Below are 24736 nucleotides of genomic sequence, written 5' to 3' on the forward strand. Positions count from 1 at the left end.
ACGTCTGAATGTTGTCATATAGGATTATGTGGAGTAGAGTGTGTCGCATAATGGATAAGGTGTTTGACTTCAAATCAGAAGATTGAGGGTTTGACTCTCCTCGTTGTTGTTTAATTTCATTAGCTCAGCTATTTTGGACATGTTCGCAATTTCCCGAGATAAGGCTTTGTTCTTCTTGCTTTGAAAAGCTAGGACATTGTTATAATATTTAATAATCTAAGAGTGCGAGGTCTGATTCTGCATCACAAGATTGAGGGATAGCATCGCTTCGTACTTGTTCAATATCACTAGCTTTTCTCATTCGGACAGGTTCCCAATTTTCATGTCTATTGTGGCAAAACAACGTCTGCATGATGTCATATAGGAGTATATGTAACAGGCTGAGTGGCTTAATGGATAAGGCGTTGACTTCGAATCAGAAGATTGAGGGTTCGAGTCACTTAGTGGTCGTTTAATTTCATAAACGCAGTTAATTTAGACTTGTTTGCAATTTCCTGAAAAAGGTCTTTGTTCTTGTTGCTTTGAAATGCTAGGATATTGTTATGCAACTTCAATGATCTAAGAATGCGAGACCCGTGAAATATTGTGTCTAATCCTGCATCACAAGATTGAGGGATAGCGTCTCTTCATACTTGTTCAATATCACTAGCTTTCCGCATTCGGACCGGTTCACAAATTTGATGTCTATTGTTGCAAAACAACGTCTGAATGATGTCATATAGGATTATGTGGAGTAGAGTGTGTCGCATAATGGATAAGGTGTTTGACTTCAAATCAGAAGATTGAGGGTTTGACTCTCCTCATTGTTGTTAAATTTCATTAGCTCAGCAATTTTGGATATGTTCGCAAATTCCCGAGATAAGGCTTCGTTCTTCTTGCTTTGAAAAGCTAGGACATTGTTATACAATTTAATAATCTAAGAGTGCGAGGCCTGAGAAATATTGTGTCTGATTATGCATCACAAGATTGAGGGATAGCGTCTCTTCGTACTTGTTCAATATCACTGGCTTTTCTCATTCGGACAGGTTCGCAATTTTCATGTCTATTGTTGCAAAACAACGTCTGCATGATGTCATATAAGAGTATATGTAAAAGGCTGCGTGGTCTAATGGATAAGGCGTCTGACTTTGAATCAGAAGATTGAGGGTTCGAGTCCCTTCGCGGTCGTTTAATTTCATAGTTGCAGTAAATTTAGACTTGTTTGCAATTTCCTGAAATAAGTCTTTGTTCTTGTTGCTTTGAAATACTAGGATATTGTTATGCAACTTCAATGATCTAAGAATGCGAGACCCGTGAAATATTGTGTCTGATTCTGCATCACAAGATTGAGGGATAGCGTCTCTTCATACTTGTTCAATATCACTAGCTTTCCTCATTCGGACCGGTTCACAAATTTGATGTCTATTGTTGCAAAACAACGTCTGAATGATGTCATATAGGATTATGTGGAGTAGAGTGTGTCGCATAATGGATAAGGTGTTTGACTTCAAATCAGAAGATTGAGGGTTTTACTCTCCTCGTTGTTGTTTAATTTCATTAGCTCAGCTATTTTGGACATGTTCGCAATTTCCCGAGATAAGGCTTTGTTCTTCTTGCTTTGAAAAGCTAGGACATTGTTATACAATTTAATAATCTAAGAGTGCCAGGCCTGAGTAATATTGTGTCTGATTCTGCATCTCAAGATTGAGGGATAGCGTCTCTTCATACTTGTTCAATATCACTAGCTTTCCGCATTCGGACCGGTTCACAAATTTGATGTCTATTGTTGCAAAACAACGTCTGAATGATGTCATATAGGATTATGTGGAGTAGAGTGTGTCGCATAATGGATAAGGTGTTTGACTTCAAATCAGAAGATTGAGGGTTTGACTCTCCTCATTGTTGTTTAATTTCATTAGCTCAGCAATTTTGGATATGTTCGCAAATTCCCGAGATAAGGCTTCGTTCTTCTTGCTTTGAAAAGCTAGGACATTGTTATAATATTTAATAATCTAAGAGTGCGAGGTCTGATTCTGCATCTCAAGATTGAGGGATAGCATCTCTTCATACTTCTTCAATATCACTAGCTTTCCTCATTCGGACCGGTTCACAATTTTGATGTCTATTGTTGCAAAACAACGTCTGAATGATGTCATATAGGATAATGTGGAGTAGAGTGTGTCGCCTAATGGATAAGGTGTTTGACTTCAAATCAGAAGATTGAGGGTTTGACCCTCCTCGTTGTTGTTTAATTTCATTAGCTCAGCTATTTTGGACATGTTCGCAATTTCCCGAGATAAGGCTTTGTTCTTCTTGCTTTGAAAAGCTAGGACATTGTTATACAATTTAATAATCTAAGAGTGCGAGGCCTGAGAAATATTGTGTCTGATTATGCATCACAAGATTGAGGGATAGCGTCTCTTCGTACTTGTTCAATATCACTGGCTTTTCTCATTCGGACAGGTTCGCAATTTTCATGTCTATTGTTGCAAAACAACGTCTGCATAGCTTTCCTCATTCGGACTGGTTCACAAATTTGATGTCTATTCTTGCAAAACAACGTCTGAATGATGTCATATAGGATTATGTGGAGTAGAGTGTGTCGCATAATGGATAAGGTGTTTGACTTCAAATCAGAAGATTGAGGGTTTGACTCTCCTCGTTGTTGTTTAATTTCATTAGCTCAGCTATTTTGGACATGTTCGCAATTTCCCGAGATAAGGCTTTGTTCTTCTTGCTTTGAAAAGCTAGGACATTGTTATAATATTTAATAATCTAAGAGTGCGAGGTCTGATTCTGCATCACAAGATTGAGGGATAGCATCGCTTCGTACTTGTTCAATATCACTAGCTTTTCTCATTCGGACAGGTTCCCAATTTTCATGTCTATTGTGGCAAAACAACGTCTGCATGATGTCATATAGGAGTATATGTAACAGGCTGAGTGGCCTAATGGATAAGGCGTTGACTTCGAATCAGAAGATTGAGGGTTCGAGTCACTTCGTGGTCGTTTAATTTCATAAACGCAGTTAATTTAGACTTGTTTGCAATTTCCTGAAAAAGGTCTTTGTTCTTGTTGCTTTGAAATGCTAGGATATTGTTATGCAACTTCAATGATCTAAGAATGCGAGACCCGTGAAATATTGTGTCTAATCCTGCATCACAAGATTGAGGGATAGCGTCTCTTCATACTTGTTCAATATCACTAGCTTTCCGCATTCGGACCGGTTCACAAATTTGATGTCTATTGTTGCAAAACAACGTCTGAATGATGTCATATAGGATTATGTGGAGTAGAGTGTGTCGCATAATGGATAAGGTGTTTGACTTCAAATCAGAAGATTGAGGGTTTGACTCTCCTCATTGTTGTTTAATTTCATTAGCTCAGCAATTTTGGATATGTTCGCAAATTCCCGAGATAAGGCTTCGTTCTTCTTGCTTTGAAAAGCTAGGACATTGTTATACAATTTAATAATCTAAGAGTGCGAGGCCTGAGAAATATTGTGTCTGATTATGCATCACAAGATTGAGGATAGCGTCTCTTCGTACTTGTTCAATATCACTGGCTTTTCTCATTCGGACAGGTTCGCAATTTTCATGTCTATTGTTGCAAAACAACGTCTGCATGATGTCATATAAGAGTATATGTAAAAGGCTGTGTGGTCTAATGGATAAGGCGTCTGACTTTGAATCAGAAGATTGAGGGTTCGAGTCCCTTCGCGGTCGTTTAATTTCATAATTGCAGTAAATTTAGACTTGTTTGCAATTTCCTGAAATAAGTCTTTGTTCTTGTTGCTTTGAAATACTAGGATATTGTTATGCAACTTCAATGATCTAAGAATGCGAGACCCGTGAAATATTGTGTCTGATTCTGCATCACAAGATTGAGGGATAGCGTCTCTTCATACTTGTTCAATATCACTAGCTTTCCTCATTCGGACCGGTTCACAAATTTGATGTCTATTGTTGCAAAACAACGTCTGAATGATGTCATATAGGATTATGTGGAGTAGAGTGTGTCGCATAATGGATAAGGTGTTTGACTTCAAATCAGAAGATTGAGGGTTTTACTCTCCTCGTTGTTGTTTAATTTCATTAGCTCAGTTATTTTGGACATGTTCGCAATTTCCCGAGATAAGGCTTTGTTCTTCTTGCTTTGAAAAGCTAGGACATTGTTATACAATTTAATAATCTAAGAGTGCCAGGCCTGAGTAATATTGTGTCTGATTCTGCATCTCAAGATTGAGGGATAGCGTCTCTTCATACTTGTTCAATATCACTAGCTTTCCTCATTCGGACCGGTTCACAAATTTGATGTCTATTGTTGCAAAACAACGTCTGAATGATGTCATATAGGATTATGTGGAGTAGAGTGTGTCGCATAATGGATAAGGTGTTTGACTTCAAATCAGAAGATTGAGGGTTTGACTCTCCTCATTGTTGTTTAATTTCATTAGCTCAGCAATTTTGGATATGTTCGCAAATTCCCGAGATAAGGCTTCGTTCTTCTTGCTTTGAAAAGCTAGGACATTGTTATAATATTTAATAATCTAAGAGTGCGAGGTCTGATTCTGCATCTCAAGATTGAGGGATAGCATCTCTTCATACTTCTTCAATATCACTAGCTTTCCTCATTCGGACCGGTTCACAATTTTGATGTCTATTGTTGCAAAACAACGTCTGAATGATGTCATATAGGATTATGTGGAGTAGAGTGTGTCGCCTAATGGATAAGGTGTTTGACTTCAAATCAGAAGATTGAGGGTTTGACCCTCCTCGTTGTTGTTTAATTTCATTAGCTCAGCTATTTTGGACATGTTCGCAATTTCCCGAGATAAGGCTTTGTTCTTCTTGCTTTGAAAAGCTAGGACATTGTTATACAATTTAATAATCTAAGAGTGCGAGGCCTGAGAAATATTGTGTCTGATTATGCATCACAAGATTGAGGGATAGCGTCTCTTCGTACTTGTTCAATATCACTGGCTTTTCTCATTCGGACAGGTTCGCAATTTTCATGTCTATTGTTGCAAAACAACGTCTGCATAGCTTTCCTCATTCGGACTGGTTCACAAATTTGATGTCTATTCTTGCAAAACAACGTCTGAATGATGTCATATAGGATTATGTGGAGTAGAGTGTGTCGCATAATGGATAAGGTGTTTGACTTCAAATCAGAAGATTGAGGGTTTGACTCTCCTCGTTGTTTTTTAATTTCATTAGCGAAGTTATTTTGGACATGTTCGCAATTTCCCGAGATAAGGCTTTGTTCTTCTTGCTTTGAAAAGCTAGGACATTGTTATAATATTTAATAATCTAAGAGTGCGAGGTCTGATTCTGCATCACAAGATTGAGGGATAGCATCGCTTCGTACTTGTTCAATATCACTAGCTTTTCTCATTCGGACAGGTTCCCAATTTTCATGTCTATTGTGGCAAAACAACGTCTGCATGATGTCATATAGGAGTATATGTAACAGGCTGAGTGGCCTAATGGATAAGGCGTTGACTTCGAATCAGAAGATTGAGGGTTCGAGTCACTTCGTGGTCGTTTAATTTCATAAACGCAGTTAATTTAGACTTGTTTGCAATTTCCTGAAAAAGGTCTTTGTTCTTGTTGCTTTGAAATGCTAGGATATTGTTATGCAACTTCAATGATCTAAGAATGCGAGACCCGTGAAATATTGTGTCTAATCCTGCATCACAAGATTGAGGGATAGCGTCTCTTCATACTTGTTCAATATCACTAGCTTTCCGCATTCGGACCGGTTCACAAATTTGATGTCTATTGTTGCAAAACAACGTCTGAATGATGTCATATAGGATTATGTGGAGTAGAGTGTGTCGCATAATGGATAAGGTGTTTGACTTCAAATCAGAAGATTGAGGGTTTGACTCTCCTCATTGTTGTTTAATTTCATTAGCTCAGCAATTTTGGATATGTTCGCAAATTCCCGAGATAAGGCTTCGTTCTTCTTGCTTTGAAAAGCTAGGACATTGTTATACAATTTAATAATCTAAGAGTGCGAGGCCTGAGAAATATTGTGTCTGATTATGCATCACAAGATTGAGGGATAGCGTCTCTTCGTACTTGTTCAATATCACTGGCTTTTCTCATTCGGACAGGTTCGCAATTTTCATGTCTATTGTTGCAAAACAACGTCTGCATGATGTCATATAAGAGTATATGTAAAAGGCTGTGTGGTCTAATGGATAAGGCGTCTGACTTTGAATCAGAAGATTGAGGGTTCGTGTCCCTTCGTGGTCGTTTAATTTCATAATTGCAGTAAATTTAGACTTGTTTGCAATTTCCTGAAATAAGTCTTTGTTCTTGTTGCTTTGAAATACTAGGATATTGTTATGCAACTTCAATGATCTAAGAATGCGAGACCCGTGAAATATTGTGTCTGATTCTGCATCACAAGATTGAGGGATAGCGTCTCTTCATACTTGTTCAATATCACTAGCTTTCCTCATTCGGACCGGTTCACAAATTTGATGTCTATTGTTGCAAAACAACGTCTGAATGATGTCATATAGGATTATGTGGAGTAGAGTGTGTCGCATAATGGATAAGGTGTTTGACTTCAAATCAGAAGATTGAGGGTTTTACTCTCCTCGTTGTTGTTTAATTTCATTAGCTCAGTTATTTTGGACATGTTCGCAATTTCCCGAGATAAGGCTTTGTTCTTCTTGCTTTGAAAAGCTAGGACATTGTTATACAATTTAATAATCTAAGAGTGCCAGGCCTGAGGAATATTGTGTCTGATTCTGCATCTCAAGATTGAGGGATAGCGTCTCTTCATACTTGTTCAATATCACTAGCTTTCCGCATTCGGACCGGTTCCCAAATTTGATGTCTATTGTTGCAAAACAACGTCTGAATGATGTCATATAGGATTATGTGGAGTAGAGTGTGTCGCATAATGGATAAGGTGTTTGACTTCAAATCAGAAGATTGAGGGTTTGACTCTCCTCATTGTTGTTTAATTTCATTAGCTCAGCAATTTTGGATATGTTCGCAAATTCCCGAGATAAGGCTTCGTTCTTCTTGCTTTGAAAAGCTAGGACATTGTTATAATATTTAATAATCTAAGAGTGCGAGGTCTGATTCTGCATCTCAAGATTGAGGGATAGCATCTCTTCATACTTCTTCAATATCACTAGCTTTCCTCATTCGGACCGGTTCACAATTTTGATGTCTATTGTTGCAAAACAACGTCTGAATGATGTCATATAGGATTATGTGGAGTAGAGTGTGTCGCCTAATGGATAAGGTGTTTGACTTCAAATCAGAAGATTGAGGGTTTGACCCTCCTCGTTGTTGTTTAATTTCATTAGCTCAGCTATTTTGGACATGTTCGCAATTTCCCGAGATAAGGCTTTGTTCTTCTTGCTTTGAAAAGCTAGGACATTGTTATACAATTTAATAATCTAAGAGTGCGAGGCCTGAGAAATATTGTGTCTGATTATGCATCACAAGATTGAGGGATAGCGTCTCTTCGTACTTGTTCAATATCACTGGCTTTTCTCATTCGGACAGGTTCGCAATTTTCATGTCTATTGTTGCAAAACAACGTCTGCATAGCTTTCCTCATTCGGACTGGTTCACAAATTTGATGTCTATTCTTGCAAAACAACGTCTGAATGATGTCATATAGGATTATGTGGAGTAGAGTGTGTCGCATAATGGATAAGGTGTTTGACTTCAAATCAGAAGATTGAGGGTTTGACTCTCCTCGTTGTTTTTTAATTTCATTAGCGAAGTTATTTTGGACATGTTCGCAATTTCCCGAGATAAGGCTTTGTTCTTCTTGCTTTGAAAAGCTAGGACATTGTTATACAATTTAATAATCTAATAGTGCCAGGCCTGAGTAATATTGTGTCTGATTATGCATCACAAGATTGAGGGATAGCTTCTCTTCGTACTTGTTCAATATCACTAGCTTTTCTCATTCGGACAGGTTCGCAATTTTCATGTCTATTGTTGCAAAACAACGTCTGCATGATGTCATATAAGAGTATATGTAAAAGGCTGCGTGGCCTAATGGATAAGGCGTCTGACTTTGAATCAGAAGATTGAGGGTTCGAGTCCCTTCGCGGTCGTTTAATTTCATAATTGCAGTAAATTTAGACTTGTTTGCAATTTCCTGAAATAAGTCTTTGTTCTTGTTGCTTTGAAATACTAGGATATTGTTATGCAACTTCAATGATCTAAGAATGCGAGACCCGTGAAATATTGTGTCTGATTCTGCATCACAAGATTGAGGGATAGCGTCTCTTCATACTTGTTCAATATCACTAGCTTTCCTCATTCGGACCGGTTCACAAATTTGATGTCTATTGTTGCAAAACAACGTCTGAATGATGTCATATAGGATTATGTGGAGTAGAGTGTGTCGCATAATGGATAAGGTGTTTGACTTCAAATCAGAAGATTGAGGGTTTTACTCTCCTCGTTGTTGTTTAATTTCATTAGCTCAGTTATTTTGGACATGTTCGCAATTTCCCGAGATAAGGCTTTGTTCTTCTTGCTTTGAAAAGCTAGGACATTGTTATACAATTTAATAATCTAAGAGTGCCAGGCCTGAGTAATATTGTGTCTGATTATGCATCACAAGATTGAGGGATAGCGTCTCTTCGTACTTGTTCAATATCACTAGCTTTTCTCATTCGGACAGGTTCGCAATTTTCATGTCTATTGTTGCAAAACAACGTCTGCATGATGTCATATAGGAGTATATGTAAAAGGCTGAGTGGCCTAATGGATAAGGCGTCTGTCTTTGAATCAGAAGATTGAGCTATTCGAGTCCCTTCGTGGTCATTAAATTTCATAAATGCAGTTAATTTAGACTTGTTTGCAATTTCCTGAAATAAGTCTTTGTTCTTGTTGCTTTGAAATGCTAGGATATTGTTATGCAACCTCAATGATCTAAGAATGCGAGACCCGTGAAATATTGTGTCTGATTCTGCATCACAAGATTGAGGGATAGCGTCTCTTCGTACTTGTTCAATATCACTAGCTTTTCTCATTCGGACAGGTTCGCAATTTTCATGTCTATTGTTGCAAAACAACGTCTGCATGATGTCATATAGGAGAGTAAGTAAAAGGCTGCGTGGCCTAATGGATAAGGCGTCTGACTTTGAATCAGAAGATTGAGGTATTCGAGTCCCTTCCTCGGTCGTTTAATTTCATAAACTCAGTTAATTTAGACTTGTTTGCAATTTCCTGAAATAAGTCTTTGTTCTTGTTGCTTTGAAATGCTAGGATATTGTTATGCAATTTAATAATCTAAGAGTGCGAGGCCTGAGTAATATTGTGTCTGATTATGCATCACAAGATTGAGGGATAGTCTCTCTTCGGACTTGTTCAATATCACTAGCTTTCCTCATTCGGACAGGTTCGCAATTTTCATGTCTATTGTTGCAAAACAACGTCTGCATAATGTCATATAGTAGTATCTGTACAAGGCTGCGTGGCCTAATGGATAAGGCGTCTGCCTTCAAATCAGAAGATTGAGGGTTCAAGTCCCTTCGTGATCTTTTAATTTCATAAACGCAGTTCATTTAGACTTGTTTGCAATTTCCTGAAATAAGTCTTTGTTCTTGTTGCTTTGAAATGCTAGGATATTGTTATGCAACTTCAATGATCTAAGAATGCGAGACCCGTGAAATATTGTGTCTGATTTTGCATCACAAGATTGAGGGATAGCGTCTCTTCGTACTTGTTCAATATCACTAGCTTTCCTCATTCGGACCGGTTCACAATTTTGAAGGAGTATATGTAACAGGCTGCGTGGCCTAATGGATAAGGCATCTGACTCCGAATCAGAAGATTGAGGGTTCGAGTCCCTTCGTGGTCGTATAATTTCATAAACGCAGTTAATTTAGACTTGTTTGCAATTTCCTGAAATAAGTCTTTGTTCTTGTTGCTTTGAAATGCTAGGATATTGTTATGCAACTTCAATGATCTAAGAATGCGAGACCCGTGAAATATTGTGTCTGATTCTGCATCACAAGATTGAGGGATAGCGTCTCTTCATACTTGTTCAATATCACTAGCTTTCCTCATTCGGACCGGTTAACAAATTTGATGTCTATTGTTGCAAAACAACGTCTGAATGATGTCATATAGGATTATGTGGAGTAGAGTGTGTCGCCTAATGGATAAGGTGTTTGACTTCAAATCAGAAGATTGAGGGTTTGACTCTCCTCATTGTTGTTTAATTTCATTAGCTGAGCAATTTTGGACATGTTCGCAATTTTCCGAGATAAGGCTTTGTTCTTCTTGCTTTGAAAAGCTAGGACATTGTTATACAATTTAATAATCTAAGAGTGTAAGGCCTGAGTAATATTGTGTCTGATTATGCATCACAAGATTGAGGGATAGCGTCTCTTCGTACTTGTTCAATATCACTAGCTTTTCTCATTCGGACAGGTTCGCAATTTTCATGTCTATTGTTGCAAAACAACGTCTGCATGATGTCATATAGGAGAGTAAGTAAAAGGCTGCGTGGCCTAATGGATAAGGCGTCTGACTTTGAATCAGAAGATTGAGGTATTTGAGTCCCTTCCTCGGTCGTTTAATTTCATAAACTCAGTTAATTTAGACTTGTTTGCAATTTCCTGAAATAAGTCTTTGTTCTTGTTGCTTTGAAATGCTAGGATATTGTTATGCAACCTCAATGATCTAAGAATTCGAGACCCGTGAAATATTGTGTCTGATTCTGCATCACAAGATTGAGGGATAGCGTCTCTTCGTACTTGTTCAATATCACTAGCTTTCCTCATTCGGACCGGTTCACAAATTTGATGTCTATTGTTGCACAACAACGTCTGAATTTTGTCATATAGGATTATGTGGAGTAGAGTGTGTCGCATAATGGATAAGGTGTTTGACTTCAAATCAGAAGATTGAGGGTTTGACTCTCCTCATTGTTGTTTAATTTCATTAGCTCAGCAATTTTGGACATGTTCGCAATTTCCCTAGATAAGGCTTTGTTCTTCTTGCTTTGAAAAGCTAGGACATTGTTATACAATTTAATAATCTAAGAGTGCGAGGCCTGAGTAATATTGTGTCTGATTATGCATCACAAGATTGAGGGATAGCGTCTCTTCGTACTTGTTCAATATCACTAGCTTTTCTCATTCGGACAGGTTCGCAATTTTCATGTCTATTGTTGCAAAACAGCGTCTGCATGATATCATATAGGTTTATATGTAAAAGGCTCCGTGGCCTAATGGATAAGGCGTCTGTCTTTGAATCAGAAGATTGAGGATTTGAGTCCCTTCATGGTCGTTTAATTTCATAAACGCAGTTAATTTAGACTTGTTTGCAATTTCCTGAAATAAGTCTTTGTTCTTGTTGCTTTGAAATGCTAGGATATTGTTATGCAACTTCAATGATCTAAGAATGCGAGACCCGTGAAATATTGTGTCTGATTTTGCATCACAAGATTGAGGGATAGCGTCTCTTCGTACTTGTTCAATATCACTAGCTCTCCTCATTCGGACCGGTTCACAAATTTGATGTCTATTGTTGCAAAACAACGTCTGAATGATGTCATATAGGATTATGTGGAGTAGAGTGTGTCGCCTAATGGATAAGGTGTTTGACTTCAAATCAGAAGATTGAGGGTTTGACTCTCCTCATTGTTCTTTAATTTCATTAGCTCAGCAATTTTGGACATGTTCGCAATTTCCCGAGATAAGGCTTTGTTCTTCTTGCTTTGAAAAGCTAGGACATTGTTATACAATTTAATAATCTAAGAGTGCGAGGCCTGAGTAACATTGTGTCTGATTATGCATCACAAGATTGAGGGATAGCGTCTCTTCGTACTTGTTCAATATCACTAGCTTTTCTCATTCGGACAGGTTCACAATTTTCATGTCTATTGTTGCAAAACAACGTCTGCATGATGTCATATAGGAGTATATGTAAAAGGCTGCGTGGCCTAATGGATAAGGCGTCTGACTTCGAATCAGAAGATTGAGGTTTTTGAGTCCCTTCGTGGTCGTTTAATTTCATAAACGCAGTTAATTTAGACTTGTTTGCAATTTCCTGAAATAAGTCTTTGTTCTTGTTGCTTTGAAATGCTAGGATATTGTTATGCAACTTCAATGATCTAAGAATGCGAGACCCGTGAAATATTGTGTCTGATTTTGCATCACAAGATTGAGGGATAGCGTCTCTTCGTACTTGTTCAATATCACTAGCTTTCCTCATTCGGACCGGTTCACAATTTTGAAGGAGTATATGTAACAGGCTGCGTGGCCTAATGGATAAGGCATCTGACTCCGAATCAGAAGATTGAGGGTTCGAGTCCCTTCGTGGTCGTATAATTTCATAAATGCAGTTAATTTAGACTTGTTTGCAATTTCCTGAAATAAGTCTTTGTTCTTGTTGCTTTGAAATGCTAGGATATTGTTATGCAACTTCAATGATCTAAGAATGCGAGACCCGTGAAATATTGTGTCTGATTCTGCATCACAAGATTGAGGGATAGCTTCTCTTCATACTTGTTCAATATCACTAGCTTTCCTCATTCGGACCGGTTAACAAATTTGATGTCTATTGTTGCAAAACAACGTCTGAATGATGTCATATAGGATTATGTGGAGTAGAGTGTGTCGCCTAATGGATAAGGTGTTTGACTTCAAATCAGAAGATTGAGGGTTTGACTCTCCTCATTGTTGTTTAATTTCATTAGCTGAGCAATTTTGGACATGTTCGCAATTTTACGAGATAAGGCTTTGTTCTTCTTGCTTTGAAAAGCTAGGACATTGTTAAACAATTTAATAATCTAAGAGTGTAAGGCCTGAGTAATATTGTGTCTGATTATGCATCACAAGATTGAGGGATAGTGTCTCTTCGTACTTGTTCAATATCAGTAGCTTTCCTCATTCGGACAGGTTCGCAATTTTAATGTCTATTGTTGCAAAACAACGTCTGCATAATGTCATATAGGAGTATATGTAACAGGCTGCGTGGCCTAATGGATAAGGCGTCTGACTTCGAATCAGAAGATTGAGGATTTGAGTCCCTTCATGGTCGTTTAATTTCATGAACGCAGTTAATTTAGACTTGTTTGCAATTTCCTGAAATAAGTCTTTGTTCTTGTTGCTTTGAAATGCTAGGATATTGTTATCCAACTTCAATGATCTAAGAATGCGAGACCCGTGAAATATTGTGTCTGATTCTGCATCACAAGATTGAGGGATAGCGTCTCTTCGTACTTGTTCAATATCACTAGCTTTTCTCATTCGGACAGGTTCGCAATTTTCATGTCTATTGTTGCAAAACAACGTCTGCATGATGTCATATAGGAGAGTAAGTAAAAGGCTGCGTGGCCTAATGGATAAGGCGTCTGACTTTGAATCAGAAGATTGAGGTATTCGAGTCCCTTCCTCGGTCGTTTAATTTCATAAACTCAGTTAATTTAGACTTGTTTGCAATTTCCTGAAATAAGTCTTTGTTCTTGTTGCTTTGAAATGCTAGGATATTGTTATGCAACCTCAATGATCTAAGAATTCGAGACCCGTGAAATATTGTGTCTGATTCTGCATCACAAGATTGAGGGATAGCGTCTCTTCGTACTTGTTCAATATCACTAGCTTTCCTCATTCGGACCGGTTCACAAATTTGATGTCTATTGTTGCACAACAACGTCTGAATTTTGTCATATAGGATTATGTGGAGTAGAGTGTGTCGCATAATGGATAAGGTGTTTGACTTCAAATCAGAAGATTGAGGGTTTGACTCTCCTCATTGTTGTTTAATTTCATTAGCTCAGCAATTTTGGACATGTTCGCAATTTCCCTAGATAAGGCTTTGTTCTTCTTGCTTTGAAAAGCTAGGACATTGTTATACAATTTAATAATCTAAGAGTGCGAGGCCTGAGTAATATTGTGTCTGATTATGCATCACAAGATTGAGGGATAGCGTCTCTTCGTACTTGTTCAATATCACTAGCTTTTCTCATTCGGACAGGTTCGCAATTTTCATGTCTATTGTTGCAAAACAGCGTCTGCATGATATCATATAGGTTTATATGTAAAAGGCTCCGTGGCCTAATGGATAAGGCGTCTGTCTTTGAATCAGAAGATTGAGTGTTCGAGTCCCTTAGTGATCGTTTAATTTCATAAACGCAGTTAATTTAGACTTGTTTGCAATTTCCTGAAATAAGTCTTTGTTCTTGTTGCTTTGAAATGCTAGGATATTGTTATGCAACTTCAATGATCTAAGAATGCGAGACCCGTGAAATATTGTGTCTGATTTTGCATCACAAGATTGAGGGATAGCGTCTCTTCGTACTTGTTCAATATCACTAGCTCTCCTCATTCGGACCGGTTCACAAATTTGATGTCTATTGTTGCAAAACAACGTCTGAATGATGTCATATAGGATTATGTGGAGTAGAGTGTGTCGCCTAATGGATAAGGTGTTTGACTTCAAATCAGAAGATTGAGGGTTTGACTCTCCTCATTGTTGTTTAATTTCATTAGCTCAGCAATTTTGGACATGTTCGCAATTTCCCGAGATAAGGCTTTGTTCTTCTTGCTTTGAAAAGCTAGGACATTGTTATACAATTTAATAATCTAAGAGTGCGAGGCCTGAGTAACATTGTGTCTGATTATGCATCACAAGATTGAGGGATAGCGTCTCTTCGTACTTGTTCAATATCACTAGCTTTTCTCATTCGGACAGGTTCACAATTTTCATGTCTATTGTTGCAAAACAACGTCTGCATGATGTCATATAGGAGTATATGTAAAAGGCTGCGTGGCCTAATGGATAAGGCGGCTGACTTCGAATCAGAAGATTGAGGTTTTTGAGTCCCTTCGTGGTCGTTTAATTTCATAAACGCAGTTAATTTAGACTTGTTTGCAATTTCCTGAAATAAGTCTTTGTTCTTGTTGCTTTGAAATGCTAGGATATTGTTATGCAATTTAATAATCTAAGAGTGCGAGGCCTGAGTAATATTGTGTCTGATTATGCATCACAAGATTGAGGGATAGTGTCTCTTCGGACTTGTTCAATATCACTAGCTTTCCTCATTCGGACAGGTTCGCAATTTTCATGTCTATTGTTGCAAAACAACGTCTGCATAATGTCATATAGTAGTATCTGTACAAGGCTGCGTGGCCTAATGGATAAGGCGTCTGCCTTCAAATCAGAAGATTGAGGGTTCAAGTCCCTTCGTGATCTTTTAATTTCATAAACGCAGTTCATTTAGACTTGTTTGCAATTTCCAGAAATAAGTCTTTGTTCTTGTTGCTTTGAAATGCTAGGATATTGTTATGCAACTTCAATGATCTAAGAATGCGAGACCCGTGAAATATTGTGTCTGATTTTGCATCACAAGATTGAGGGATAGCGTCTCTTCGTACTTGTTCAATATCACTAGCTTTCCTCATTCGGACCGGTTCACAATTTTGAAGGAGTATATGTAACAGGCTGCGTGGCCTAATGGATAAGGCATCTGACTCCGAATCAGAAGATTGAGGGTTCGAGTCCCTTCGTGGTTGTATAGTTTCATAAATGCAGTTAATTTAGACTTGTTTGCAATTTCCTGAAATAAGTCTTTGTTCTTGTTGCTTTGAAATGCTAGGATATTGTTATGCAACTTCAATGATCTAAGAATGCGAGACCCGTGAAATATTGTGTCTGATTCTGCATCACAAGATTGAGGGATAGCGTCTCTTCATACTTGTTCAATATCACTAGCTTTCCTCATTCGGACCGGTTAACAAATTTGATGTCTATTGTTGCAAAACAACGTCTGAATGATGTCATATAGGATTATGTGGAGTAGAGTGTGTCGCCTAATGGATAAGGTGTTTGACTTCAAATCAGAAGATTGAGGGTTTGACTCTCCTCATTGTTGTTTAATTTCATTAGCTGAGCAATTTTGGACATGTTCGCAATTTTCCGAGATAAGGCTTTGTTCTTCTTGCTTTGAAAAGCTAGGACATTGTTATACAATTTAATAATCTAAGAGTGTAAGGCCTGAGTAATATTGTGTCTGATTATGCATCACAAGATTGAGGGATAGTGTCTCTTCGTACTTGTTCAATATCAGTAGCTTTCCTCATTCGGACAGGTTCGCAATTTTAATGTCTATTGTTGCAAAACAACGTCTGCATAATGTCATATAGGAGTATATGTAACAGGCTGCGTGGCCTAATGGATAAGGCGTCTGACTTCGAATCAGAAGATTGAGGATTTGAGTCCCTTCATGGTCGTTTAATTTCATAAACGCAGTTAATTTAGACTTGTTTGCAATTTCCTGAAATAAGTCTTTGTTCTTGTTGCTTTGAAATGCTAGGATATTGTTATGCAACTTCAATGATCTAAGAATGCGAGACCCGTGAAATATTGTGTCTGATTCTGCATCACAAGATTGAGGGATAGCGTCTCTTCATACTTGTTCAATATCACTAGCTTTCCTCATTCGGACCGGTTCGCAAATTTGATGTCTATTGTTGCAAAACAACGTCTGAATGATGTCATATAGGATTATGTGGAGTAGAGTGTGTTGCATAATGGATAAGGTGTTTGACTTCAAATCAGAAGATTGAGGGTTTGACTCTCCTCATTGTTGTTTAATTTCATTAGCTCAGCAATTTTGGACATGTTCGCAATTTCCCGAGATAAGGCTTTGTTCTTCTTGCTTTGAAAAGCTAGGACATTGTTATACAATTTAATAATCTAAGAGTGCGAGGCCTGAGTAATATTGTGTCTGATTATGCATCACAAGATTGAGGGATAGCGTCTCTTCGTACTTGTTCAATATCACTAGCTTTTCTCATTCGGACAGGTTCGCAATTTTCATGTCTATTGTTGCAAAACAGCGTCTGCATGATATCATATAGGTTTATATGTAAAAGGCTCCGTGGCCTAATGGATAAGGCGTCTGTCTTTGAATCAGAAGATTGAGTGTTCGAGTCCCTTAGTAATCGTTTAATTTAATAAACGCAGTTAATTTAGACTTGTTTGCAATTTCCTGAAATAAGTCTTTGTTCTTGTTGCTTTGAAATGCTAGGATATTGTTATGCAACTTCAATGATCTAAGAATGCGAGACCCGTGAAATATTGTGTCTGATTTTGCATCACAAGATTGAGGGATAGCGTCTCTTCGTACTTGTTCAATATCACTAGCTCTCCTCATTCGGACCGGTTCACAAATTTGATGTCTATTGTTGCAAAACAACGTCTGAATGATGTCATATAGGATTATGTGGAGTAGAGTGTGTCGCCTAATGGATAAGGTGTTTGACTTCAAATCAGAAGATTGAGGGTTTGACTCTCCTCATGGTTGTTTAATTTCATTAGCTCAGCAATTTTGGACATGTTCGCAATTTCCCGAGATAAGGCTTTGTTCTTCTTGCTTTGAAAAGCTAGGACATTGTTATACAATTTAATAATCTAAGAGTGCGAGGCCTGAGTAACATTGTGTCTGATTATGCATCACAAGATTGAGGGATAGCGTCTCTTCGTACTTGTTCAATATCACTAGCTTTTCTCATTCGGACAGGTTCACAATTTTCATGTCTATTGTTGCAAAACAACGTCTGCATGATGTCATATAGGAGTATATGTAAAAGGCTGCGTGGCCTAATGGATAAGGCGTCTGACTTCGAATCAGAAGATTGAAGGTTCGAGTCCCTTCGCGGTTGTTTAATTTTTATAAACGCTGTTAATTTAGACTTGTTTGCAATTTCCTGAAATAAGTCTTTGTTCTTGTTGCTTTGAAATGCTAGGATATTGTTATCCAACTTCAATGATCTAAGAATGCGAGACCCGTGAAATATTGTGTCTGATTCTGCATCACAAGATTGAGGGATAGCGTCTCTTCATACTTGTTCAATATCACCAGCTTTCCTCATTCGGACCGGTTCGCAAATTTGATGTCTATTGTTGCAAAACAACGTCTGAATGATGTCATATAGGATTATGTGGAGTAGAGTTTGTCGCATAATGGATAAGGTGTTTGACTTCAAATCAGAAGATTGAGGGTTTGACTCTCCTCAATGTTGTTTAATTTCATTAGCTCAGCAATTTTGGACATGTTCGCAATTTCCCGAGATAAGTCTTTGTTCTTCTTGCTTTGAAAAGCTAGGACATTGTTATACAATTTAATAATCTAAGAGTGCGAGGCCTGAGAAATATTGCGTCTGATTCCGCATCACAAGATTGAGGGATAGCGTCTCTTCGTACTTGTTCAATATCACTAGCTTTCCTCATTCGGACCGGTTCACAATTTTGAAGGAACATCTCAAGTAACAGGCTGCGTGGCCTAATGGATAAGGCGACTGACTTCAAATCAGAAGATTTAAGGTTCGAGTCACTTCGTGATCGTTTAATTTCATAAACGCAGTTAATTTAGACTTGTTTGCAATTTCCTGAAATAACTCTTTGTTCTTGTTGCTTTGCAATGCTAGGATATTGTTATGCAACTTCAATGATCTAAGAATGCGAGACCCGTGAAATATTGTGTCTGATTTTGCATCACAAGATTGAGGGATAGCGTCTCTTCGTACTTGTTCAATATCACTAGCTTTCCTCATTCGGACAGGTTCGCAATTTTCATGTCTATTGTTGCAAAACAGCGTCTGCATGATATCATATAGGTGTATATGTAAAAGGCTGCGTGGCCTAATGGATAAGGCGTCTGTCTTTGAATCAGAAGATTGAGTGTTCGAGTCCCTTCGTGGTCGTTTAATTTCATTAACGCAGTTAATTTAGACTTGTTTGCAATTTCCTGAAATAAGTCTTTGTTCTTGTTGCTTTGAAATGCTAGGATATTGTTATGCAATTTAATAATCTAAGAGTGCGAGGCCTGAGTAATATTGTGTCTGATTATGCATCACAAGATTGAGGGATAGTGTCTCTTCGGACTTGTTCAATATCACTAGCTTTCCTCATTCGGACAGGTTCGCAATTTTCATGTCTATTGTTGCAAAACAACGTCTGCATAATGTCATATAGTAGTATCTGTACAAGGCTGCGTGGCCTAATGGATAAGGCGTCTGCCTTCAAATCAGAAGATTGAGGGTTCAAGTCCCTTCGTGATCTTTTAATTTCATTAACGCAGTTCATTTAGACTTGTTTGCAATTTCCTGAAATAAGTCTTTGTTCTTGTTGCTTTGAAATGCTAGGATATTGTTATGCAACTTCAATGATCTAAGAATGCGAGACCCGTGAAATATTGTGTCTGATTTTGCATCACAAGATTGAGGGATAGCGTCTCTTCGTACTTGTTCAATATCACTAGCTTTCCTCATTCGGACCGGTTCACAATTTTGAAGGAACATCTCAAGTAACAGGCTGCGTGGCCTAATGGATAAGGCGACTGACTTCAAATCAGAAGATTTAAGGTTCGAGTCACTTCGTGATCGTTTAATTTCATAAACGCAGTTAATTTAGACTTGTTTGCAATTTCCTGAAATAACTCTTTGTTCTTGTTGCTTTGCAATGCTAGGATATTGTTATGCAACTTCAATGATCTAAGAATGCGAGACCCGTGAAATATTGTGTCTGATTTTGCATCACAAGATTGAGGGATAGCGTCTCTTCGTACTTGTTCAATATCACTAGCTTTCCTCATTCGGACAGGTTCGCAATTTTCATGTCTATTGTTGCAAAACAGCGTCTGCATGATATCATATAGGTGTATATGTAAAAGGCTGCGTGGCCTAATGGATAAGGCGTCTGTCTTTGAATCAGAAGATTGAGTGTTCGAGTCCCTTCGTGGTCGTTTAATTTCATTAACGCAGTTAATTTAGACTTGTTTGCAATTTCCTGAAATAAGTCTTTGTTCTTGTTGCTTTGAAATGCTAGGATATTGTTATGCAATTTAATAATCTAAGAGTGCGAGGCCTGAGTAATATTGTGTCTGATTATGCATCACAAGATTGAGGGATAGTGTCTCTTCGGACTTGTTCAATATCACTAGCTTTCCTCATTCGGACAGGTTCGCAATTTTCATGTCTATTGTTGCAAAACAACGTCTGCATAATGTCATATAGTAGTATCTGTACAAGGCTGCGTGGCCTAATGGATAAGGCGTCTGCCTTCAAATCAGAAGATTGAGGGTTCAAGTCCCTTCGTGATCTTTTAATTTCATAAACGCAGTTCATTTAGACTTGTTTGCAATTTCCTGAAATAAGTCTTTGTTCTTGTTGCTTTGAAATGCTAGGATATTGTTATGCAACTTCAATGATCTAAGAATGCGAGACCCGTGAAATATTGTGTCTGATTTTGCATCACAAGATTGAGGGATAGCGTCTCTTCGTACTTGTTCAATATCACTAGCTTTCCTCATTCGGACCGGTTCACAATTTTGAAGGAGTATATGTAACAGGCTGCGTGGCCTAATGGATAAGGCATCTGACTCCGAATCAGAAGATTGAGGGTTCGAGTCCCTTCGTGGTCGTATAGTTTCATAAATGCAGTTAATTTAGACTTGTTTGCAATTTCCTGAAATAAGTCTTTGTTCTTGTTGCTTTGAAATGCTAGGATATTGTTATGCAACTTCAATGATCTAAGAATGCGAGACCCGTGAAATATTGTGTCTGATTCTGCATCACAAGATTGAGGGATAGCGTCTCTTCATACTTGTTCAATATCACTAGCTTTCCTCATTCGGACCGGTTAACAAATTTGATGTCTATTGTTGCAAAACAACGTCTGAATGATGTCATATAGGATTATGTGGAGTAGAGTGTGTCGCCTAATGGATAAGGTGTTTGACTTCAAATCAGAAGATTGAGGGTTTGACTCTCCTCATTGTTGTTTAATTTCATTAGCTGAGCAATTTTGGACATGTTCGCAATTTTCCGAGATAAGGCTTTGTTCTTCTTGCTTTGAAAAGCTAGGACATTGTTATACAATTTAATAATCTAAGAGTGTAAGGCCTGAGTAATATTGTGTCTGATTATGCATCACAAGATTGAGGGATAGTGTCTCTTCGTACTTGTTCAATATCAGTAGCTTTCCTCATTCGGACAGGTTCGCAATTTTAATGTCTATTGTTGCAAAACAACGTCTGCATAATGTCATATAGGAGTATATGTAACAGGCTGCGTGGCCTAATGGATAAGGCGTCTGACTTCGAATCAGAAGATTGAGGATTTGAGTCCCTTCATGGTCGTTTAATTTCATAAACGCAGTTAATTTAGACTTGTTTGCAATTTCCTGAAATAAGTCTTTGTTCTTGTTGCTTTGAAATGCTAGGATATTGTTATGCAACTTCAATGATCTAAGAATGCGAGACCCGTGAAATATTGTGTCTGATTCTGCATCACAAGATTGAGGGATAGCGTCTCTTCATACTTGTTCAATATCACTAGCTTTCCTCATTCGGACCGGTTCGCAAATTTGATGTCTATTGTTGCAAAACAACGTCTGAATGATGTCATATAGGATTATGTGGAGTAGAGTGTGTCGCATAATGGATAAGGTGTTTGACTTCAAATCAGAAGATTGAGGGTTTGACTCTCCTCATTGTTGTTTAATTTCATTAGCTCAGCAATTTTGGACATGTTCGCAATTTCCCGAGATAAGGCTTTGTTCTTCTTGCTTTGAAAAGCTAGGACATTGTTATACAATTTAATAATCTAAGAGTGCGAGGCCTGAGTAATATTGTGTCTGATTATGCATCACAAGATTGAGGGATAGCGTCTCTTCGTACTTGTTCAATATCACTAGCTTTTCTCATTCGGACAGGTTCGCAATTTTCATGTCTATTGTTGCAAAACAGCGTCTGCATGATATCATATAGGTTTATATGTAAAAGGCTCCGTGGCCTAATGGATAAGGCGTCTGTCTTTGAATCAGAAGATTGAGTGTTCGAGTCCCTTAGTAATCGTTTAATTTAATAAACGCAGTTAATTTAGACTTGTTTGCAATTTCCTGAAATAAGTCTTTGTTCTTGTTGCTTTGAAATGCTAGGATATTGTTATGCAACTTCAATGATCTAAGAATGCGAGACCCGTGAAATATTGTGTCTGATTTTGCATCACAAGATTGAGGGATAGCGTCTTTTCGTACTTGTTCAATATCACTAGCTCTCCTCATTCGGACCGGTTCACAAATTTGATGTCTATTGTTGCAAAACAACGTCTGAATGATGTCATATAGGATTATGTGGAGTAGAGTGTGTCGCCTAATGGATAAGGTGTTTGACTTCAAATCAGAAGATTGAGGGTTTGACTCTCCTCATTGTTGTTTAATTTCATTAGCTCAGCAATTTTGGACATGTTCGCAATTTCCCGAGATAAGGCTTTGTTCTTCTTGCTTTGAAAAGCTAGGACATTGTTATACAATTTAATAATCTAAGAGTGCGAGGCCTGAGTAACATTGTGTCTGATTATGCATCACAAGATTGAGGGATAGCGTCTTTTCGTACTTGTTCAATATCACTAGCTTTTCTCATTCGGACAGGTTCACAATTTTCATGTCTATTGTTGCAAAACAACGTCTGCATGATGTCATATAGGAGTATATGTAAAAGGCTGCGTGGCCTAATGGATAAGGCGTCTGACTTCGAATCAGAAGATTGAAGGTTCGAGTCCCTTCGCGGTTGTTTAATTTTTATAAACGCTGTTAATTTAGACTTGTTTGCAATTTCCTGAAATAAGTCTTTGTTCTTGTTGCTTTGAAATGCTAGGATATTGTTATCCAACTTCAATGATCTAAGAATGCGAGACCCGTGAAATATTGTGTCTGATTCTGCATCACAAGATTGAGGGATAGCGTCTCTTCATACTTGTTCAATATCACCAGCTTTCCTCATTCGGACCGGTTCGCAAATTTGATGTCTATTGTTGCAAAACAACGTCTGAATGATGTCATATAGGATTATGTGGAGTAGAGTTTGTCGCATAATGGATAAGGTGTTTGACTTCAAATCAGAAGATTGAGGGTTTGACTCTCCTCAATGTTGTTTAATTTCATTAGCTCAGCAATTTTGGACATGTTCGCAATTTCCCGAGATAAGTCTTTGTTCTTCTTGCTTTGAAAAGCTAGGACATTGTTATACAATTTAATAATCTAAGAGTGCGAGGCCTGAGAAATATTGCGTCTGATTCCGCATCACAAGATTGAGGGATAGCGTCTCTTCGTACTTGTTCAATATCACTAGCTTTCCTCATTCGGACCGGTTCACAATTTTGAAGGAACATCTCAAGTAACAGGCTGCGTGGCCTAATGGATAAGGCGACTGACTTCAAATCAGAAGATTTAAGGTTCGAGTCACTTCGTGATCGTTTAATTTCATAAACGCAGTTAATTTAGACTTGTTTGCAATTTCCTGAAATAACTCTTTGTTCTTGTTGCTTTGCAATGCTAGGATATTGTTATGCAACTTCAATGATCTAAGAATGCGAGACCCGTGAAATATTGTGTCTGATTTTGCATCACAAGATTGAGGGATAGCGTCTCTTCGTACTTGTTCAATATCACTAGCTTTCCTCATTCGGACAGGTTCGCAATTTTCATGTCTATTGTTGCAAAACAGCGTCTGCATGATATCATATAGGTGTATATGTAAAAGGCTGCGTGGCCTAATGGATAAGGCGTCTGTCTTTGAATCAGAAGATTGAGTGTTCGAGTCCCTTCGTGGTCGTTTAATTTCATTAACGCAGTTAATTTAGACTTGTTTGCAATTTCCTGAAATAAGTCTTTGTTCTTGTTGATTTGAAATGCTAGGATATTGTTATGCAACTTCAATGAACTAAGAATGCGAGACCCGTGAAATATTCTGTCTGATTCTGCATCACAAGATTGAGGGATAGCGTCTCTTCGTACTTGTTCAATAGCAGTAGCTTTCCTCATTCGGACCGGTTCACAATTTTGAAGGAATATTTTTAACAGGCTGCATGGCCTAATGGATAAGGCATCTGACTTCAAATCAGAAGATTGAGGGTTCTAGTCCCTTAGTGCTCATTTAATTTCATAAACGCAGTTAATTTAGACTTGTTTGCAATTTCCTGAAATAAGTCTTTGTTCTTGTTGCTTTGAAATGCTAGGATATTGTTATGCAACTTCAATGATCTAAGAATGCGAGACCCGTGAAATATTGTGTCTGATTCTGCATCACAAGATTGAGGAATTAGCGTCTCTTCATACTTGTTCAATATCACTAGCTTTCCTCATTCGGACCGGTTCACAAATTTGATGTCTATTGTTGCAAAACAACGTCTGAATGATGTCATATAGGATTATGTGGAGTAGAGTGTGTCGCCTAATGGATAAGATGTTTGACTTCAAATCAGAAGATTGAGGGTTTGACTCTCCTCATTGTTGTTTAATTTCATTAGCTGAGCAATTTTGGACATGTTCGCAATTTCCCGAGATAAGGCTTTGTTCTTCTTGCTTTGAAAAGCTAGGACATTGTTAAACAATTTAATAATCTAAGAGTGCGAGGCCTAAATAATATTGTGTCTGATTATGCATCACAAGATTGAGGGATAGTGTCTATTCGTACTTGTTCAATATCACTAGCTTTCCTCATTCGGACAGGTTCGCAATTTTCATGTCTATTGTTGCAAAACAACGTCTGCATAATGTCATATAGAAGTATGTGTAACAGGCTGCGTGGCCTAATGGATAAGGCGTCTGACTTCGAATCAGAAGATTGAAGGTTCGAGTCCCTTCGCGGTCGTTTAATTTTTATAAACGCTGTTAATTTAGACTTGTTTGCAATTTCCTGAAATAAGTCTTTGTTCTTGTTGCTTTGAAATGCTAGGATATTGTTA

General features: G+C 38.0%; 10 non-coding genes across 10 annotated transcripts; all 10 read left to right on the top strand.

The window, feature by feature from the left end:
- The first annotated feature begins 1094 nt into the window (after positions 1 to 1094).
- trnaq-uug (transfer RNA glutamine (anticodon UUG)) lies at positions 1095 to 1167 on the top strand. The gene has a single exon. It is a non-coding gene; the product is annotated as a tRNA-Gln (tRNA).
- A 2464-nt stretch (positions 1168 to 3631) lies between these two features.
- trnaq-uug (transfer RNA glutamine (anticodon UUG)) lies at positions 3632 to 3704 on the top strand. Its single transcript has one exon. It is a non-coding gene; the product is annotated as a tRNA-Gln (tRNA).
- A 4303-nt stretch (positions 3705 to 8007) lies between these two features.
- trnaq-uug (transfer RNA glutamine (anticodon UUG)) lies at positions 8008 to 8080 on the top strand. The gene has a single exon. It is a non-coding gene; the product is annotated as a tRNA-Gln (tRNA).
- A 1684-nt stretch (positions 8081 to 9764) lies between these two features.
- On the top strand, positions 9765 to 9837 carry trnar-ccg (transfer RNA arginine (anticodon CCG)). The gene has a single exon. It is a non-coding gene; the product is annotated as a tRNA-Arg (tRNA).
- Positions 9838 to 12238: 2401 nt separating this feature from the next.
- Positions 12239 to 12311, top strand: trnar-ccg (transfer RNA arginine (anticodon CCG)). The gene has a single exon. It is a non-coding gene; the product is annotated as a tRNA-Arg (tRNA).
- Positions 12312 to 15429: 3118 nt separating this feature from the next.
- On the top strand, positions 15430 to 15502 carry trnar-ccg (transfer RNA arginine (anticodon CCG)). Its single transcript has one exon. It is a non-coding gene; the product is annotated as a tRNA-Arg (tRNA).
- Positions 15503 to 17580: 2078 nt separating this feature from the next.
- trnar-ucg (transfer RNA arginine (anticodon UCG)) lies at positions 17581 to 17653 on the top strand. The gene has a single exon. It is a non-coding gene; the product is annotated as a tRNA-Arg (tRNA).
- A 2686-nt stretch (positions 17654 to 20339) lies between these two features.
- trnar-ccg (transfer RNA arginine (anticodon CCG)) lies at positions 20340 to 20412 on the top strand. The gene has a single exon. It is a non-coding gene; the product is annotated as a tRNA-Arg (tRNA).
- Positions 20413 to 22490: 2078 nt separating this feature from the next.
- On the top strand, positions 22491 to 22563 carry trnar-ucg (transfer RNA arginine (anticodon UCG)). Its single transcript has one exon. It is a non-coding gene; the product is annotated as a tRNA-Arg (tRNA).
- Positions 22564 to 24569: 2006 nt separating this feature from the next.
- trnar-ucg (transfer RNA arginine (anticodon UCG)) lies at positions 24570 to 24642 on the top strand. The gene has a single exon. It is a non-coding gene; the product is annotated as a tRNA-Arg (tRNA).
- Positions 24643 to 24736: the final 94 nt, after the last annotated feature.

This window comes from Salvelinus fontinalis, chromosome 15 (genome assembly GCF_029448725.1).
Source record: "Salvelinus fontinalis isolate EN_2023a chromosome 15, ASM2944872v1, whole genome shotgun sequence".
Lineage (NCBI taxonomy): Eukaryota > Metazoa > Chordata > Actinopteri > Salmoniformes > Salmonidae > Salvelinus > Salvelinus fontinalis.